At 39.8% G+C, this 21195-nt stretch overlaps 1 long non-coding RNA gene across 1 annotated transcript in view; it reads left to right on the forward strand.

Moving 5' to 3' along the window:
• Nucleotides 1-21195, forward strand: part of LOC108640928 — a 61028-nt gene that overhangs the window by 241 nt on the left and 39592 nt on the right. The window contains exon 2 of the long non-coding RNA XR_001921598.2: nucleotides 5126-5222. This is a non-coding gene — a long non-coding RNA (uncharacterized LOC108640928). The remainder of the gene's footprint in view (nucleotides 1-5125; nucleotides 5223-21195) is intronic.

Below are 21195 nucleotides of genomic sequence, written 5' to 3' on the forward strand. Positions count from 1 at the left end.
AATTAGACTTACATATTCACATCACTGCAATTAGAAGTTGGTATTTAAAGGGCATGCTTCCCGTTTCATGTGCTTTTAATCACTCTTCTCAAGTTTGCTTTTTCAAATTGCAATGTTAAGGTAAATACAGTCGTTTGTTTTTTCCCCCCTAGGCATGTAATATTTTTTCCTCTGGAATGAAATTTGTATATTTGGTTTGGCTTGTGCTAATCTGCAAAACAGATAAATAAATAAGGAGGTAATCCCATTCATCACTGAAGACTTTCAAACCTATTAAGAAGTGTGGTGGTAAACAATTTTTTTTCCAGTGTTGAAATGTTCTGGTAACAGTAACCCTCTGAATACAGCTTAAGCTTCCTCTCTTCCCAGCCACATGTCTTTGCTCCCTAAACCAAAGACCTTACTACTGTCTCTAGCAGATAAAGAACATGGATTGCAAACTGCCTGATCAGCTTCTGACCCTGCACAGGCTTCCCCAGCCCTTTGGCCAAACTGACAGGAGTGTTTCCATGAAAGGCACTTCCAAAATCAGTGGGGATCTGCAAAGATCCGAGGGAAGCATGCCTGTGGTTCTGCTCACTCCACAGCCCTGCAGTGGAAGGTGCAGTTGCCGTTCCTTTCGACACAGTGAGCTGTGCTGGGAGTGCTGTCATAGCAGCCTTGGACTGGCCTTGGGGCACAAACCATGGCTTGGAAGGTTCCTCTGAGCAGGCAACTGCCTCCAGCTGCATCTCAGCCTTCTGCCAGGAGACTTAACTCCCACTGCCCTTGATGTGTCACACTTTCCTCTGCCTCCCAGAACACTGTTTTTTCCTGAAGGCACCACAGACCGTACACTGTTGTCTTCCTTCAGGAATGGATCTGCAGTGCTGCTGGTGCTGAATGGTAACTGCATGTGGGAGAAGTTTATTTTGCACTTGAAGTAGCCTGTATTCGTAGGTCGTCTTAGGAGGGTTGCTGCTTCAGAACCCGAACTTTTCTGGATTATGTGAAGACTTAACATTATACAGAGACGAAAAAAAAAAAAAAGGTTAGCTAGTGACTAGGATGACATTAATAATTCAGCACATTGAAATGAAAGATGAAAATCAGACAGGCAATAAGTTAATGCTTATGTTCTGCTGACCATACACGTTTCAGTTTGAAATGCTTTCTCATCCACTGGCAAAAATGCTAATGGCTGGAGTAACCCTGTGGTCCAGCTGCCCTTCTTTCACTTTGGCAACCACTAGGGGTTGGTTTATCTGTCTGTTTAAGAGTATGTAGAAAATGGTATTTGTTTTGCATGTGCCAGTAGAAATAAACTGCATTTTCACTTCTAATTTTTCTTTTTCATTCTAGTCCTCCCTTCTGATATCCTGAGTTAACCTCTCATTCCCTGTGTTTAAAAGGATGTTGGCTTTTTTTTTTTGCTATTTCCTTCTCTTTCTTTTTTCCTTTTTCTTTCTTTTCATATCCATTTTTCTTTTTTTCTTCTTCTCTTGGTTTGTCTTTCCTTTTTTCCTATTTTCCCTTTTTTATTTTCTCTTATCTTTTTGCCTGTTTCCATTTTTATTTCTTATTTTTCCCTTTTGTCCTTTCCTCTTTTTTATCTTTTTCCTTTTTTCCTTTTTTTTTTTTTCCTTATCTCTTTATCCTCTCTGGTAAGTGGTGCAAAGTCTTTGGCCAGCTGGGGACCAGGTAGTCTGTTGTAGAGACACTGAAAGGTTCTTCTGCATCCTGGCATGTATCTGGAACCACAGCCTGTGGATGGAGAACAGGAGGCTGAAGTAGCTCCAGGGTTCTGCTGGTGAGCTGGGTCCTGCAAAGGGCTGTAGGTGGGTTACAGGCACCCTACAGACCCTGGCTCAGGGCTCTGCTCTCAGGTCTTGGTGTGGATAATGATTTTTCTTTTACGGTCCTTAGGGCAGGTTGAAGCAATACAGATCCAATTTCTCCCATCCCAGACCTGTAGCAACAGTCATAAATTCTGTGGTTAAAATTATCCAGAAGTCTTGGTTTCATCTCTGTCTGTACATGTAAAGCTAAGCAGAGACAGTGATTCAGATTAAATTCTTTGTTCTGTTGTCACATACTTAGCTAGGGAATCACCTTTTTCTCTTTCGACATCTTGTTTTGCTGCTGTGTAGAGTGAGAAGCAATTTGGTGACTTTGCAGTCACTAAAGAAATGATGACTGCAGGAACGTGAGAGAACAAGTTTAGGAAGAACTAGCACTGCTGGGGGAAACTATGATGGTCCTTAATTGCATTTATCTGTAGTGGCAGATAACAGTCTGTCCTTTAGCATCTTTTATGGTTCCAAGTGCTCCTGCAACCCCAGCCTTACCCCCATGACCATTGTGGAAATGGCCATTTCCCTGTCAGAAAGGAAGGGAGTGCTGCTGATTTGGATATAGAGGGAACTACTCTTATTTATTCCATCCCACATATGCTACTTAAGTGCACCAGAATCTGTGATGTTTTTCCAACATTGCCTTGGCAAAAGGGAAAGGTGAAGACTTGTGGCTTTTGGACATGTGGTTGCAAAGCTCCACAGATCAGAGTGTTTGTCAGGGTAAGGATGGTGGGGAGAAAAAGGGCAGTGTGGTCTGAGCTGCAGCTTACAACACCTTCATAAAATGGTCTTCTCTGGGGGACAGCTTGCCTGTCACTCCTTGGAGAACATGAGAATGAGTTACTTCCTCCCAAACTGAGCATCTGTAGTGTTTCTTCCGTGGCTTTGTCCCTTTTGTCTTATAAGCAGTGAAGAGAAAACAGATTTCATAATTGACTGAGCCCCAGTTTTTGCTTTAGTTTGAGTATAATTTCCCAGCACACACTGATACCGTGTGCTTAGTTTTTCATACATGCTCAGTTCTGAATACAATATTCTGAAGAACTGACTAACATCAAAGATGTTTCCAAAATCAATATTTGTATAACATACCAGTGGAATTCTGTTGAAATGGTGCTGACTCGTATGGCTTTGGATATGCACAGTTTGGAATCACCAAATAGCATGCAAGGTGAAGAATTGCAACTGAAAACTAAACATGCTGTGGAAGGTGTTATATTTAATAGAAATGTGACTGTTTCAACATCACTATTATACTGCAAATGTCTGAAGTAAAATGAAAAAGAGAGTGATCAATAACAAGTTACTTGTAACTCCAGCGTCACATTCCATAGATTACCTTTCTTGAATTGGACAGCATATGAGTCTCATCAGATAAAGCACAATGAATTTGATGTGCCCTAATTCAAATCATAATGAACTTCATTCTACATCACAGTGATATGAAAAGTTTGATACCCTTGGCAGCCTTCTGTTTACAACAGGTTTCCACAGAGGAACAAGCATAGCACAAACACTAACTAGCAGCTGGCTCTTCCACTACCGAGAAATAACTGCACACTTCTGGAGCAGTAAACTAGCAAGGAGTTAACACTGGTGCCTTAACTTGTAACCACTGAGGATGTAGCTATCTAATTTATTCCTGTGGATTTTGGTTACTGCAAAGTATCTTTTACATGTAGTTTTACCTGACTGTTTTTGCTGCTAATGGGGAAGGTCTCTGTTCCCTATTCCTCACCACTGGCTTGGTGTCAGAGTGATCAGGAATTTGGAAGTGGTTATCACCACTTTAGAGGAATGTGAAAATGCAAAGACAGGAGATATCAATCATCGTCACAAGTCAAATTCATTAAAGAGGAAGAACTGTTTTAAATAAAGACTTTTATGCCAAAAGGGCAATAACAGGTAAAAGTGTTCATGTAATTTATTCAGAGAATTTTGTGATAACTGTCAAGATATTCAACAGCTTTCTCTCATTATCATTTGCTTCATGTACCTTGACTTGGCAAAGCCTTTAGGAAGATATTTAATCAGAAGTATGCAAATGGTCCTGTTAACTTCAACAGGAAATCAGCACTTAGAAATAGCAAATCTTAAATATTGTCTTAAATGTTGAGACATATTGGTACTATGATGAGTTATGCAGTCTTCTTTTTTTTTTTTCCCTACAGTGCAGCTAGAGAATTTTTCTGCAAGTTTTCAAATATTCCCTTAGCAAGGCTGTGCAAATCATTCTACAGGAGCTGCTGCTGGGTGACCTGAACAAAAAATGTTTCTGCTTCCATATTAAAACATAAATCCTAGGAAGTTAGCAAAGATTTTTTTGTTCGAATGAAACTTTTCATTCCCCACTAAATGTTTTTTTTTTTTTTTAATGGAATGTACTGAACCTGGTCCCAAAATAACACTTTAAATTAAAAATTGAAGTGCTTCACTTGGAAAATGTCATACTGTATATTTTTTCTGACATACCTATTGCACAATATAAGTTTCAGAGGTTTTGGTTTCTCCAAACTGCCTTCCATAGAGAATGAACTATTTATGAGAAAAAAGAGTTTGGCTTTCCTTGCTTTTCCATTATTTTTTCAATGGAGCTGGTCAAATGTTGCAAATACTTAGCAAATGCCTTTGTTTCCTATCCATCCTGATGGAAAAGGGCTTTTCTTTAAGTAGGAGCATGCAAGGTAGACACCCTAACCCTGGTCATATGTACTGAGAGTAATTTGTGACTTGAACTGTGTTTTAACTTTCCGTAAATTGAAGACTTGGCGAAAGAGACTGAAGGATTTACATTCAAATAGCCTATTTTCTACCTCAGTTTTTGGACATCTGTGACTGACCATAGACCTTCAGAAATGTTTATCAGGAAAAATATTCTACAGTGGATTTTAGGGGAAACTTAGACAACCTGAAGGTGGACTTAAAGTGTCTTTACCTCCGTATTGGAAACAGTTACCTACAACACATGTAGTAAAACAACTTGCCCAAAGTCACACCGTAAGAGAGGTGGAGAAGTGAAGAGCAGAAGCTGTTGTCCATGCTCCTCCCTGTTTACCCTGTGCAGGGCCTTCCCTGGATTTGTTGCAGCTTACTGGGGAAATACAGTCAGTTCTCTGGGTTTGCTTGTGCCTGTTCCTTTGTCTTTAGCAGAGTGCAGCATGTGGGCCTACAGGGCTGCAAGTGCTTCAGTCTGTTCATTTCAGATATCCCAGTGATCACGTTTTTGATTGTGGAACTGTGGCAATGTTCTGAGATCACATGTGTGCCTTGTCTTTCATTATATCTGTTAGGTTCAGGATACCTAGAGACAAATGATATGGAAAAAGGCCTCCATGACAGGTCCCTACTGGCACTGACTGTACAAGCAGGAGGACACCTAGGCAGAAGGTAAGAAAAGCCTCTTTTAATTTTTTGACTTCACTGATGTAAAGCCTAATGAGGTGATTTTAATTTATTTGGCTACCAGCAATGGTATTTAAATGAAGCACGTAATTTGTTAAATACTAACAAATATGCTTGAGGCTGTAAAGTTAATGTAATTTTTTGCTTCACTGGGAGCCTCGGAGGCGTTTGATTTCCCTTTGCCCAAACTTCAACTTCATCTGTAAGCAGACCATACTAGCAGGTTTGATCAAGCATTTCTCTTTGTCATGTTTTAAAATATGGAATTTGAATTTCTTCTTTAGCCCACTGGACCCTTCCGAAGCCCTTGCTGCCTGTCCACCTGCCATTTCCAATGTTGGTCCGTGCAGGAACACCGAGCAAGCCGTGCTGTCTGCTCCGCTCTTGTTCCATTGCCCTTGTTGTCCTTGTGTATAATTCTGCTGCTTCGTTCGTTTCTCACATGGTGTTCAGTTCCTGACAACTCTAAAAACCTCCTCTAATCATTTTGGCAAACAGAAGGCTACAGATTTTAGGGCCTCACCACAGCTTTCATAGCGAGTACTTATATGCATCCTGATCTATAAATTTTCCACCTCCTTTCTCAGCCTTGACCCTGTAATTTGTGGGACAGAGCGGCAGCATGGAGTCCTCTGGAAGCATCACTAGCTAAATGCACACACCATGTCACGCTTACAACCTTGCTCATGGAAGAGCATGGTGTGGGTGAATACATAAAGGGTTCTATGTGGAATTTATTGTTACAGTGTATTTCATAAAGGTTGTGTGGTTATTTTAGGGAGGGGGAGGAAAGGGAGTATTTTTGGTTATTTTCCAGACAGAATGATGAGTGAAGCTCCAGAGAACTATTTTAACCATATGATACACATAAAACTGGACTAGGAAGTACTTTGAATGATAGGTGGTTTTCTTGTTTGGTTTTTTTGTGAAAATTCTTTCATTGTTAAGCCACATAAATATTGGGAACTTTGTAATGACTGTAGTTGCAGAGATTTTGATGGACATTTTAATATCAAAGTAAATTGCTATTAGAAGGAAAACTTAAAATGCTTTCTAGCTATAGAACGCTGATACGAAGAAGGTGCATTTGGGGAGATACTGGGAATGGTCGTTGTACAGCAAGACCAGACTTAAAAGAGGAAAGAAATCTTGATTGTAATAACTCTGTTCAGTAACGGTAAAAAGACAACACTAAAAATTTTCAATTAATATACAGAGTTAATACAATGTTCATGCGGGAACATTTTGCCAGGAAAAAAGGAAATATTCTTTTATTTCAGATAGGGGGAGGAAAAGCACTACTTGACTTGCAAATCTTCTGGAAGAACACTTATGTTCTCCGTCAAATATATGTAAATTAAACCGTATTTTAAATCTTTTCACAGGTCCTGCTGGATGGAACATGTCTCAAGGGCAATCCAAAGAAGGAGAACATTTGATAAGCACACGTATCTCCAGGCAAAGCTCTGTGCATTCCCACGGAGCTGTGATGCCAGTGAGCTCTCTGCCATGCCACACACTTTTTCCTTCTCCTTTGGGCTGTGAATCAAATCCTTTTGAAGTTAGTGGAGCTCTCCCTGCAGACTTCAAAGGGCTGTGGATCAAACGCTGTAGAGGAAGTGCAGTTCAGGAAGTGCTGATCTGAGCTTCACTTCCTTTTGCTTTCCTTTTCCCTTACTTCCCTTAATTTCAGAAAGGAACATACTATATTCCATCTGTTCTCAAACGGTCCTGGGCTGTGAACCACCAGAGCCTGGCACTGTGTCAGAGGGCTGTCAGAACAGGAAGGAGCACAGTTGTTCTGTTCTCCTGGCTCCTTTAGTGTCTGACTCCTTCCACCAGAGCTTCTTTTCCTTTCTCATGATGTGGTGCAATGGAAGAAAGTATCTGGCATCTAGTTTTCAGCTGTGAGATGAACATCAGATGCTTACATGATCTCTCTACCCACACACAATTTGTGTTCGTGTGTGCATATAAATTTATTCTATACCATTGCAGTTATAAATTTGTTCAGAACTTAAAAATTCTGTGGGTGGGTATCTACGTGAGAGAGACAGAAAGAGATGATCATGCTACAGGGATAACACTATTGCTTAGCTCCTTTTGCATCTAATGGAAGTCCAAAAGACTACCTGGAATCAAGTTGCTGGAAATTGGATCAATTTTGGAGGCAAAATAATCCACTTAAAACTGTTCCTTCTGCATGCATGTTATTTTTTTTTTCCAGGCAGGTGTCCAGCTCCATGCCCTTTCCTCTCTCTTCTCTTCTCTTACCTTTCTGAGCACAGGAGGCCCTTAACAGTGCTTGCATTGGGTCAGGGCAGGTTGCAGTAGCAGTGATTTAGGGATTAAATCTGATGAGGGGGAACTTGAAGCAGGGCCAACCTTTTCCAAAGGACAGTGCAGGAAGTTGGATTTGACTTGTCAAACTAAGCAACAGTGGTTTTCTGGAAACAGCATCTTCCTCTCTTTCCAGCAAAACCTCTCTTTTGCCAGGTATCAATGTCTACATCTGAGACCTTCCTGTAGCACAGAAATTCTGCTTCAGGCAGATTTTTACAGAACAAAATTCTGGTAATCCTCTCCTCTGGTAAAGAAAAATACATTTTATAATGAAATGTTTTCTGGACATGGCATCTCCAACACTCTTCCCACCTCTTCTCTTTCCCTTCACAGCAGAAGGATGATTCCTAGGTGACACAACAAGATGTGTTTTTTCAAGCAGTTTTACAGTTAGTAGTTAAATATGTTTGTGAGATAAGAAGTATTGCTGAAAAGATAACTCCCTCCCCTTCCTTAGCCCAGAGAAAGAGCAACAAAAGCCTTATACAATGCAATTAAAGCCTCTCATAGTATACAGCGGCTGTAGTCTGAAGTTTGAAAGAAGATAAGCCAGGGAAATTTCATGTTAATTATGTAAACAACATTGCTTGTGGGTGATCTTCCCTGCCTGCTGCTGCTACTCTGTGCTGCTTCCCAATATTTGAGCCTTGCCCCTGGTCAAGATGAGGGTGCCCAGGCTGATGTGGGACAGGGCTGCTGAGGTGCTGAGCTAACAGCTGGATAAACCTGATGAGCCTAAAATTTATACTGAATTTAGGTATGCAAGAAGACCAGGAGGTGTGTGACCACTGGGGGTTTTATTAACCATGAACTCCCTGAAAGGTTTTATACATTCTGCCGAAGGGGAAAGGAGAGGAAGTGTGAATGTTTAGCTCAACAGCAAAAGAAGCTGAATTGGAAAAAACCAAACCAACTACCTGTTATTTGCTACTACCTAGGTTGGAAGTTTACCCAACAGGTAGCTGATAACTTAGTAACTCCGGGGTGTTACAGGTTTCTGTGATGGCAAACTACTGAGAAAAAATGTGAACTGGCATTTTCCACCCCTGATGTTCTATAGCTCCCTGAAAGAGGAGTTTGCTCATGGATTGCATCTCAAGCTAAAGGCTGGGAAAGTTGGAAAATAGATCATCCACCTATGGAACTTGCTGTTCCTGCCCAGAAATCTGGTGGGGATAAAGTAGGGCTTCTGTACTAGCTTTGTGCCAGAGGAGTTTTACTCTGAGGACATATCTAGCAGGAAAATGACATTTTTGTACACCAAATTCTTTGCACGTAAGCTACATTCACTGTGATTCTTCCCTAATATGTCTGCAGAGTGAGACTCTGGAAACACTAGCAAAAAATAATATTTTTACAACAGAGCCATCTTAATGGAAGAAGAACACTGATCAAAAATCGTAGATGCATTTATTTTTTTATCTGGTATGAGCAGAACAAAAATAATATTTTCAAATGTGTTATATTGAAATCTCATGGGGGAAAACAAAAAAAAGTCAATGATTAATCATGCAATAGCAGGTAAGAAAGCAAGTGTACAGAATCCTTAGGTTTATTTAATTTCATAAACAGGTTTATATTCTTCTGTGGAACTCTAATTCAGAATTTTTTTGAAGCATCCATATCAAAAGACACTGGCCTGGAATAATAATGTGATTGATAAGATGAAAGAAAGCTCTGAAAGAACTCATATTCTTTCTTTTCAAAAAGATAAGTTTAACATTAGTGTTCTCAATAGAATTACAAGCCAGAAACACAGAGCACATGGGTCTGATTCTGCTGTCTGTGTCTGATGTTCCTACTCGTACCTGCTTAGAGCAGGTTCCTGTGAGGAACTCCCTTACCATCACATTTTCCTTCTACACTTAGAGTCTGTCTTAAATTAAAGTGTGAGTAAAGCTTACAAAGCCATGGGCTATGAGGAGAAGCAAATACAGTGAGTTTATTATTTAATGCAAATTAAATATCCTAATTCAGAGTCTTAGTGTTACAGCCACAGTGAGACTGAAGTCTACTCGACTAGAGAGGGAGGGTCCTCAGCCCTCACTTGTTATTTAAAGGCCATCCTCTGCCGTGCTTCCTTAGTGATTTCAGTGCAGCCTCTCCTGTCATTCCCAGAAGAGAGGGGTGATGTAGATGGATCATTCTAGTCCCTGGAGTGCTCAGTCAGACCCTTCAGAAGAAAATCTCTGCGGCATTATGAAAATGATTCCCTTCCCCCATTATGCAGTGACTGAGACAGGTAATGATTCCAGGAGCACGTGTCCCTTAGGATCCCTCTCTCTCCTATTAACATGGTTTAGCTGCAGGTGGCACAGCCACTCCTCTTTGAATACCAGCTCCCAGCAGGCATCTGACATCTTACTGGGATTAAATCCTTTAAAAAGTGTCATTGTTACTAGTTTGGAGGCAGAATTTCACATTTGGACTGTATGCATAACTACATATATTCAATTTGGATTACCTGCTACTGCATCCTTTTAAGCTCTCTCCCAAGAGGTCGTTTAGGACATGGGTGTGATAAAATGATCAAAGAAAAATGCAGCATGCTGAATTTAAACAGAAACTTCTGCAGAAAAGTGTGGAATTTGCCTTATGAGTTACATGCAGAACTGCATGTCATTCAGTAAATAAAATAGTGGGTTTTTAATGTGAATTTTGACTGTTGGTCCATTATGGCAGGAGGAGCAGCAGTGTAAGAGACTTTAATCACAGTAAGGGCTTCCTTCTTCCCCTGGCCAATGGAGCCCATTATCCTCTAAGTACATTCCCTTATTCTGGCCTTTCCTTTTCCTCCTTACACTTGTGTCACTGCTGGAATAAGACTCAAAATGCTATGGAGATTAATCAACCAAATCTCTTTTATCGATATTTTTTTTAAAGCGCTGTCATGTAAAAATGTGTTTACCTCTGTCAGGTCTCTTCACAAACAATATAATACAATTTATTTTCATTCTCTTATCTGATTTGGGCTTTCATATATGTTAAGCCTTTCAGTAAATCAACTTTAATATTTAATATCTTACCTTACTATCTGCAAGCCAAAGGTCTTACTTTTATTTTAATGTCAATATATCTGGCTTATACAGGCCTTTTAAATGATTCACAGCATATCTTACCAAGCCTCTTAAGCAGAAATAATAATAATAAAACAAATGCAGTTTTCATTGATGGAGATTACCAGCTGTTTTCAATGAAAATGCTAAAACAATGAAGGGCTATGAAAGATGTAAAATAAAAGGATTACCTAATTATCTGTATGCATATGAAATTGTACCAGCAGGTTTGCAGATGAAGCAAACAAAACTGCCATTTTCTGCTCATGTGGAATTATGTGGGTATTGCAATTCACCTTCTTTTATTTTAGCAGGGGCTGAATTGGAGCCATCTGCAGCTTTACTATAAAGGCAGGAGAGAGACACTGTGAAAGCTATTTTCACATACCTTTGATACAATAATGGAATTCTTTGATAAGAAACAAAATAGGAGAAAAAGGAATGATTTGGAGAGAAAAGAGAAGATTGATTGGGGAATTTGGCTAACACTTGGATAAACAATTTTAAATTCTGTTTTTTCAGTAATAGGTAGAACTGCTCAGAACTTGAGAAAGCTCATCTGAGCTGAGGCTTTTGTTATGGAGGTTTGAGGAGAGAAAAAAAACCTCCACAAAACAAATGGTGTATCTGCAGTAGAAAGGGGGGAAATTGAAGAGTCAGTTATCTCAATTGAAACAAAGATTATGGATCAGCATTGATTCGTTCCCTAAAAAAGCCTTTTCATTTGTTCACTGTGCATTTAAATGGGTGAAGGAACATGAATGAAGTTGGCTTTTATACCTCTGGGCACTTTAAATGCAGTCGTGCCATTTAGTAAAGCCTGATGTTTTAATTTTAATTCTCAGATCGTGGCATTTTGTACTTGGGGAAAAACCCCCCCACAATTCTGAGCATGAGCTTTTTGAAACAGTTTTCTTTGTTTCCCTTTATTATTATTAGTTTATTTTTAAAGATAAAAGTAAGGATTTTTCTATACTTGTAAGACATAAGAAGAAAATCCCCCCATAGCAGAGATGTGAACCATTGCAAAGTGTCTCATGTGGCAGAGCCCAGAACACAATGTTCAGCCACTGCATTATTCCTGGGTCTTTGGCACCTTGTGATCCAAATGGCCAAAGAGGCAGTTCAGGCTACCCCTCAGGGACTCCAGGCTGTATTGGAGCTTTTCTGAAGTTCTGGTGCTGTTACGTGGTAGAAAAGTGCCTTTACGAAACAATGACTCTGCTCAGGATTTAAATCTAGAGATAACAAATGACAGACAGAAGGGATAGTTGGCCTGCATGCTGGCTCTCACAGCCACAGGCAGCATAGTTACAGCACGGTGACAGCATTTCTCAAGACCAAGCTGAGGGGTGGCATGACAGGTAAAAGAAGAAACCTGCATAATCAGAGGTATTGATAGAACCCAGCAGGACTCACTGCTAGGCTTCCTTCAGTGTAGGATGTGATAAAACTGAGTTTTTAAATCAGCAAGATATTCTCATGTAATAAATGTCCACATTTTTTCTTCTCCTGTAGCTTAGCTCTATTATTCAGGATGATCTCAAACAACACAGCTGCCAAAATTTATTCTAGAATATAGGTGGTTGTCATGATGTGCACCTGCTTTAGCTGGGAATAATTCAGGAGCGACCATGTCCCAGCGCATTCCTGTGTGTGGGGAGCTGTTTGTCATTCTCTGTTTTAATGCAGATGCCAGCAGAGCACAGACCAGGAGATAAGTGTTTTAAATAGGGCATCCAATAGATGTGAACCAAAGAGTTCCATAAATATTCAAGCAAACCCTGTTTCCCTGGAAGCCTGTGGTTAAATCTGCCAAACCCTGTAGCTTCAACAAAACTCGACAGTTCAGCTCAGTACGAACCTTGAGATTTTAAGTCTTCAGATCATCTCTTGGTATTCTGTAAGGTCAGCAAATTGTTTAAAGGACTATTTTAATATTAAACCACAATATTCTGTGAAGAAAATATGATTGCATTGTCCATATTAGTCCATATTTTGTTAACCCAAAGGAAAAAAAAGGGTTTAGGAGAGAAAGAGGAGAACAGAGAGAAAGAAGAAACAAGAGGGGCACACAAGAACTGCAAATATTAAATGGCTACAGAAGAAAAACTTGTTATTAATTTCTGAGGTGAATATAAGAAGAAATTATACCCTTAGGTTTGAGCAAAGATGACAAACGTTAGTTATTAGGAAAGATTTTCAAACTGCAAATTTCTAAAGCATCTAAAATCCACAACTGTTTCATTCCCATCCCAGAGAGAGGAGAGTAGGGAGAAATGTCTGCCAAGAGCAAGCTCTGTGTTTGCATGATGTCCATGTCTACTGTTCTCTTGCTGTGGGGTTTTCCTTGGAAGGAAGTGGTGTGACTCAGCAAGTGAATATTCAGTTAGAACCAAGGGGTTCACGCAATCTTTGTTTCATCTGCCATCTGTATTTTTATCCTTGCTATTATTTAGTTTATTCAATCGAAGAGCTACACCATTATTTTCTGTTGCTCTATAAATATAGATGAAAAGCAGTTTGTTGATACATTTAAATTAGGTAAGCAGCAGAAGAAATTCAGCTCAGAGTACATTGCCACATCAAACAGGTAAATCAGACTTTTGTAAGGAAATATGTCTGAACTGTGCAGCTTCTTGCTGCTCGTCTGGAAATCTGCAAACAAATAGCTGAGGGAAAAAGTAAAGGGAGAAGAGCAAATAGATGGAACATTCAGATTGGAGAACTATTTTCCAGTATTTGGACACTTCTTTGTTTGAAAATCTTTAAGTTCTCTTTTTTTGGAAGGAGAGCTCTTTCTGGACTTTCTCTGTTAGCAATATCTAGGTCCTTCCTGGCAGTGTATCCATCAGAGGGGATCCAAGGAGACCTGGACTGTTACCAGAAGTGCAGTGTTTTCTATGTCCTCTTCTAGGGCTCCCATCTCAAGTAACATGAGTTATCACATATGGAAACAAGATCTGCCTACATGGAAACCCCAGTTTTCTTAACTGACTTCAGAAAGTGGGACAGCTCTGTTCTCAGACTTTTTGTTGAAGGAAGTTGGATCATAAGCCCTTAGAAGATATTTGGATTTTTTTTCTTTCTGTTTTTTTACTTCCACCTTGTAAAGTTACACTGCAGGAATGGCTTGCAATTGAACTTGCTTCTTGTGTTTGAGGAGTGTTATGTTTGCTAATTCATAACCATTCACAGAAACTTCTGAGAAATAATTTCATGTTTGTATGTGGTGGGGGGAAACAGTTTTCCCCCCTGAAGTTATAAAATGGTAAAACCCCAGGGGGTGGTGACCCTGGAAGTTTTGAAGTTTCACCCAGTGAACACTTCTGCAAAATATAAACATATCACACTTAGAACGGAAGAGAAGGGTAGTTGTAGTTTGGTGGTAGAAGTGGTAGCCATGTTGTGAAAGCCATGAGCAGAAGGGGCAGGACACCCCCCCCGGGGGGCTCTGGCCCCCTAGCCCCGGCTGGGGCTGCAGGGACTTGGAACAGCATAATGCTGGGCTAAGTACCTGTGACTCAAAGCTAAAAAAGTTTTCTCCACCGTGAGTGAGCAGAGACAGAGCAGTGGCAGAAGCAGCGTCCAGAGACTGTGGCTAAGAGCCAAAAGATAAGAAAGCAACAGTATGCAGCCAAGGAAGAGCTGTCTGAGAGAGCCGAGAGAGAGAGAGAGCAGCAGCGAGAGAGGAACTTGGGGTAAGAACTGAAATAAAAACCCCATACCCCTCTGAGACCTCCGAGAAAGGAGGGAGATGGACTCCTATTTAAGGAGAGGAGTCTTGGAGTGCTGCAGCACCGGAGAGAGAGGAGCTGAGAAGCTCAGGCATCCTGAAGCTGGACTGGGATGGAGAAGGAATGTAGAGGGGGTGACCTTGGCCTCCCCTTGCTGCTGCTGCCAAGCCTAGCAGCCTGAGACAGAGCACAGGAGCTCTGGTAGAACTCTTGAGGCAAAGGCTTTCAACTGAAAGCTGCCCAAGATGTTCTGACTCAGGGGTGAACCCCCTAAGGAAGGGACTTTGACGAAGATGCCCCTGCACTTCGTGATCTGACCGTGGTGAAGTGAGTTTTGTCCCTGCTACGCAGCCCACGGAGGAAGACCTTCGTTTGAAGGCGGGTGGCCGAGGGGCTTGGATACCCCTCGTGTGTATTGAAAAGAGATCCAGCTACAACAATCCAGTTACAGATGCTGCATGAGAAGAAGAGCGAAACAGATAGTCCTGCTGCCCTACAGACATTGCTGCTCTGAAGAAGGGATCTTTCCTTCTTCCCTCCTGGACTTTTATTTGGAGGGGAGAAGAGATTTGATCCATTGTAAATACTGATTTATCACAGTAGAGATAGTTGAGATCGTGTGTGTAATGTATTATAGTATTTAATTGTACAGTCGTTGTAATATATTCCCTTTCCCCCATTTTGAGTCTTGTGTGGTTGTCTGGAAAAAACCTTCTCACACTGAGTTGAGATGTGGGAGGGGGTTTGAAGATAGGGAATTAGATTTTTGAGGCTCTCAAACCATGACAGTTTTTTACTTCCACCTTGTAAAGTTACACTGCAGGAATGGCTTGCAATTGAACTTGCTTCTTGTGTTTGAGGAGTGTTATGTTTGCTAATTCATAACCATTCACAGAAACTTGTGAGAAATAATTTCATGTTTGTATGTAATAATATTGTACAAATACTAATTGTTTTCACAAAACTATAATGTCTGACAGGCACTGATGTTAAATATTCAGTGCTGACAGATCTGTGAAACGTTAATGGTTTGCAAATACAACATCTACCTATACTGAATTTTCTGTTCTGCTTTATGTTATCATAAACTCTTGAAAGTTTAAAGCTTGTACTAGCAGGGAGACAGCAAGGAAGTGGAGATGCTCACATCTATGGCAACAAATTGACTACAGAAAACAAATTTTGAGAACAGACTCTAAAGTAACTAATGAAAAAAACCAACTAAGAAAAACCCAATCTAGTAAAATAAGCCCTTCCAGCAGTCGTATCACAAGTGTTACGTTTATGTCCTTCTGATGCAGTATTTATTTTGTGCCATTTACATTGCTCACTGCTCACCCCTTTGGAGGGTAACATCTCTCTGAGGCTGGAAGACTGATTATGAATTACTAAATTGTTCAAATCAAGCAGTGAGAAACACAACAGGAAATAAGCACAAGGAACTACAAAATACTTTTCAGGTTGTTTTTTACTGTGATAATGTGGCTAAAATGATTTTTAATGACACAATACCACTATTGTCCATGATGTACCCTAATAGTTTCAGTCTTTTCTTAGGCTTGGAACTCCAGGGCCTGGAGCTCTTCTTCCACAAGGTTTTCACATGTATGTGCTTGACTTTCAGAGCTCAGAGTTACTGCAGGGTTGGTTCAGCTGGTCCTGAAAATGCCTTTATGTGCTGGGGCACAGAAGGGACTCTGCTTTTCCATAAAGGAGATCCTTCTGTTGGTGATCAGCAAGGCTGAAACCTGCTGGAAGGAAAGGAGGGTCGTGAGTGCAATGCTGAGGAAGGGGCTTTGCAGGCCCTGCCAAAGGGTGCTGCAGTGGGATCAGTTAATCCCTTGGGATAACTAAGCACCGCCTGTGGGGCTGAACTTGGGTTCTGCTGAGGTGACTGCCTTGCTGCTGAGGCAAAAGAGTGTTTTTGCAGTCAGATAATTGATATGCAGACAGAATACATTAATCACACTGGTTTTAGGGTTGCATGTGTGGGAAGATAATTTCACAGAATTTTAGAAGGAAGTGATATTATAACATCAATGTCTATCTATTTTTGTCCTAGTTACAGCTCTTCCAAGTGCTTCAGTGAGCGAGCCAGATTGTTTGAGCCTTTTGTGAGGGTGTGTGTTATTTTGTGTACTACCTAGGCTCTGGATCCTGCAAAAAGATCTGTACTGAGCCTTCTGCCCTATGATTAGGCCATTTTGGTTCTGTAGGGTGGACAGTTAGAAGGTAAACTGAAGCATTTCTAAAGGGGTTTTTAATATGCTTTGACCCAAGACACAGTCTATGAAACCTGAAATTGGTCTTGGATTTGGCCTGCTGAAGGCTTTGAGGCTGACTTTCAGTAGCAGTTCAGACCATGGTAGTACTCTCTTAAATTCTATGTCCATTGCTCCTGTTTATTAAATGAAATGGGAAATGCACTCAGAAGCCACACCAAACTTAATTGTCTTTTTTATAATAGCAACACTGCTACGGCAGTAAAGCAGCTGATTCGCTTGTCTGGGTTAATGTCATTCTAGTTTATAGAAAAACAGAAAAAGTAATCCATTCAAAAAACCAAAGCAGACTTAGAAGGAAATTCACTTTCAGATAAATACATAGTTTGTGAAGACTATTTAAAGTGCTTACCCAATTCACGAGGAAACAGAAACCCGTGGAAAAGATTTAAAGGCAGAGAGAACATTAAAGATGTAAATAGAAATGTTGATTTTTTTATGATAGAAGTGTAACCATAAATGCAAAAGCAGATCAACAAAGGCTAATAATAATAGCCATTCCCACATGGTTGTTTAGGAAGCTCAACCCAAGAGTGGGCACTGCTTAATGCAAAGGCTGCTGGGGCTTATCAGTAGATCATTTTTCTCCACTTAAAAAATGTGATTATTTTCTTGTGAGTATGAGAAAAAAATGGATTTTCTCTTTCTGAATGACAATATATATACTCTGAGACATATTCCACCCTGCACTTTTAAACACTTCAAAGATAAATTGGGTTGTTTGGAAGGTTTTAGAAAAGTGAATGCATACATTTATATTTACTTGAATTCTAGCTGCTTATAAAAGGAGTAAAGAATATGGTTTGAAAATATGATTTATTTTACAGTGACATCAAGACATTTCTGGCAGATAAAATGGCTATTTCAGATAATAAGACAGTGCTGGGTAAAATGCTGAAAATCATGCTGATGACATAAACTTTCAGTTGGCAGTATTTTTTGAGAACTTTTAGAAGTCTTTGTGAGTGGGTAAAAGAAAAATGAACATATACAGGAGGAATTAAAAAATCTACCTTAAATCTACAACTACGTTAAAAGGATAAATATTAGCAGACACAAAGGAGTCTCTTTAAGAGTGAAGTAGTGAAATTAAATGGTCAAATGTAGGATCATTGTGTGCTTTTGCAACTCCCTGCAAGGAAGATCACTAGTACAATATAGAACACAAAGATTAAAGCAAAATAGAGCGATGAATGTGGAGGATCTGTACACATAATTCCTGACTATTTAGGAAGTAAAGATGTTTTAGAAGTCCCTTGCAGAAAACATTTTCGTTAGATCCTTTCAAATCCAAGGAACTTTCCAAGATATGAAAGAACAAGTAGGAAAAAAGCACAGATACTTTGGAAAGTTTGGCAGAGTTAGGAATCAAAGTCATGAAGTTTCGGAAGTGCTGTTATTATTCATGGATGATAACTCAGCTGCTTGTAGATGATTAACTCCTGATAAATATCACAGTGACCCAGATGTGCAAATGAAGATGATTGGAGGAGGATGAGTGACCTTTCTGTTGAGTAGGTCAGTGAGCAACTGAGTTTAGATTGGCAACTTGCTTGGTTTTGTGTGTAGTGAAATGCCAAAGTACTAATGTGATGGATAGAGTCCAAAGTGTTTTATGGTACCTTGTCCATAAGGTCACCCACCCCCTGCATGCAGAGATAAAGTATGTTTAGAATAACTTACCCATTTAAGAGATGACTTTGTTCCTATTGCTTCTGAAGGTGAACTGTGAAACCCAATCAAGTATACTTATAATTTTTGGATAGTCTTACTTTGCTATCTAGACCAGATTTAACCAATAGTGAAGAGAAAAAATTCATGTATTTCAACAATGTCACAGCAGCAGCTTTGGCTAGACCAACTCTTTTCAGCCTTCCTCAAGAATACCTTTACAAGAAGGATGTCTACTCCCACAGACTTCAGGACACCATTTGCAATTCCGTAATCCTCAGATAGGGAGTTTACTGATGTATTTTTCCCCAGAAGAACCTTTGTGTTGTGGTCTCCTGTTAGATATTTTGCTCTAGGAGCTGTGCCCAGGCAAATGTCAGAACTGCTATCAAATGGTATCCTCAGAGGAGTATGTCAGTAAATAATTTGACTGAAGGTGGCATGCAGGGAAGAGAGCCCAAAGGAGCCAAGGACAGACCTTCATCTATGCCTTGGGCTTTGTATTTCCCGCGCAGCTCTCTCAGGCCTAACTGATTACAAACACTCTCATCTCTGACTAAGCCATAATTCACTTCGTTTCCCCAAAGAGCCAAAGTCTTGGTTCTTTGTCTCAAAGGTCAGGGTTTCATCTAGTTCAATGTTCTGTGTATTATGAAGGAGCACAGAGCTTTCTGCCAATAAATCCTGTTCTCCACTATCAAAGGCTTTGGACACCTTGGGCAGAGGAACTGCTTCAAAGGTGTGGGTAGCTGGATGGGGTTTTTATTTTGAAAGGTGTTGCCCTCCTTTTTGTGGATTTTCAGATTTCTAAGTTCCTTTGAACCCTCTGAGCAAAAGCTATCATAATCAAATGAAAGAAATAGGTTCTACTCATGAAGTGTAATGGGCCTTTCCTGTGGTCCTTGCAGAAATGGGTTAAAACCAGAAAGAATAGGTGTGGGTTTTTTTTAATGCTGCTTTCTTCTCCTCTCTCCTTGCTGGCATAATGTACATCTTTTGATAAACCCGTATAGCCCAGCACACATACTAGCAGATTTTCATGTGCTTTCATCATCTTTCTTGATGGAAAAGTCCTGTGTTGATTTAAAGATCTGTCGGTGGAGAGAAACAGTTCCATCTCAAGAGAGAACCAGCTAGAACGTACATCACTGCTGTGTCCTGTGCTCAACCATGCCAAAACACTGAGTAATAGCAGGACTTCAAAACACATCAGATAAAGTCCAGGATGTTCTAAAATAAAGCCAGAAGAGGATCCACCACCACCAGCGGTGTCATGTTTAGACACTCTCTTTGGGTACTTCTGAAAGCTTATTCTAAAACTAGTTGTTTTAGCAGCAGCTTCTTAAAAATAATGTATGTATTTGGAAAGCCAATTAACTAAGTTGAGGTTTTAAGCTTTTAAAAATCCTGTTATCCCTTGAGTCTGATAAGCCGTGAAATTATGCGTAAGTTACCAATTAAGCTCATCTGTTTTTTTTAATAGTAAAAAAAAATCAGATATATTTGAATCGCATTCAAGCCAATTAGGTTCCTTTCAAACAAATAAACTGAAGCTATTAATGGATCTGACTTTGCCCTAGGCTTTTAGCTACCAAATCCACTTCCCTTTGGTTGTTTCTCTACAAAATACCAAATATACAGTGTTTCCATGTTGCTCTTATAACATTTTCATGTACTTTGGGCCGCACAGAAAAGATTACATAGTTTTGTATCAATTTATATAATCTTAGTGAGAGGGTTGTAATAAATAGGAAGTCTTCTGCAGAGTTTTGAGTTTTTAGTGAAATCATTACAGATAGAGATACTGAACACATTGCAAAACATTGAAAAAGGTGCCTTTTTCAAGCTATATTTGACTTCAAGACTGCTGGATCTCATTCCATATGTGTTAATTGAATGGATGAAAAATTATAGGAAGAGGTTGACATCCATGATGATGTTCTTAGTGAATGGAAGTTGCTACTATTGCCTAAATTGACACAGGGCCAAGGGTATAGGAGGAAGGTAGTAAATGCAAAATGTCTTTCTCCCCACACAAAGTCTGGAATTGATTCAGTGTGATGTGTCACTTCAGCTGAATTGGCAGCAGTTTGTTTCCCATTCCTCATTTAGACATATTTCAAACTATCAGACCTTGATTTTCAGTTCTTTGTGGCTGACTGAAAGCTCTCAAACACACAGGAATGCTGCTTTCACTCCAGAACACAGAACTCTACAGTCATCTCTTGATGAGATGGGGGAAGAGTGATTCTCAAATATATTTTGCATATTTTGAAAAAAATTCTTCTTTGGAGGCAGATTTCCAAATTAATCTGTCATGCATGCCATCTTATTTATAAATTGTATAACAGAAAACAGGATAAGCCAACTGTGGTATTTAACATGTTATTGTTGCAAGGCTGCTGTGTGACTCCTGTGCTGGAAGCAGCACGAAGTAGGTTATTCCTTAATGATCCAGTATTTCAGGTTAATTAATCTGATGAACTATCAACAAATTAACTTCTCTTGTGTGTCTGTCTTTTCACATGAGACAAAGACACATTATCTTCCCGAATAAAAGCTCCACTTAACAAGAGTACAGCTTGAAGGCAAATTGATGGAAACAATGCACAAACCATTTGTTGATGTTAAATTTATGTGTTCAATTGAATGTTGGAAAAAAATTTGTTTGCTGTTGAATCTTGGAATATTAAAATATTTTAAGTTGCACACATGTAATCTTTGGCTAAACAATCCAATGTCTAATGCAGGGTCAAATTTTGTCCTTGAATTTTCACATAAACAAGTTTTGATAATTTCTCACAGGGAAAAGTGGTTTGGGGACTAAATACAGGAATGCAGGTGGACAAACCCAGAAGCAACTATTCCC

This window comes from Manacus vitellinus, unplaced genomic scaffold (genome assembly GCF_001715985.3).
Source record: "Manacus vitellinus isolate BGI_N305 unplaced genomic scaffold, ASM171598v3 scaffold_48_pilon, whole genome shotgun sequence".
Lineage (NCBI taxonomy): Eukaryota > Metazoa > Chordata > Aves > Passeriformes > Pipridae > Manacus > Manacus vitellinus.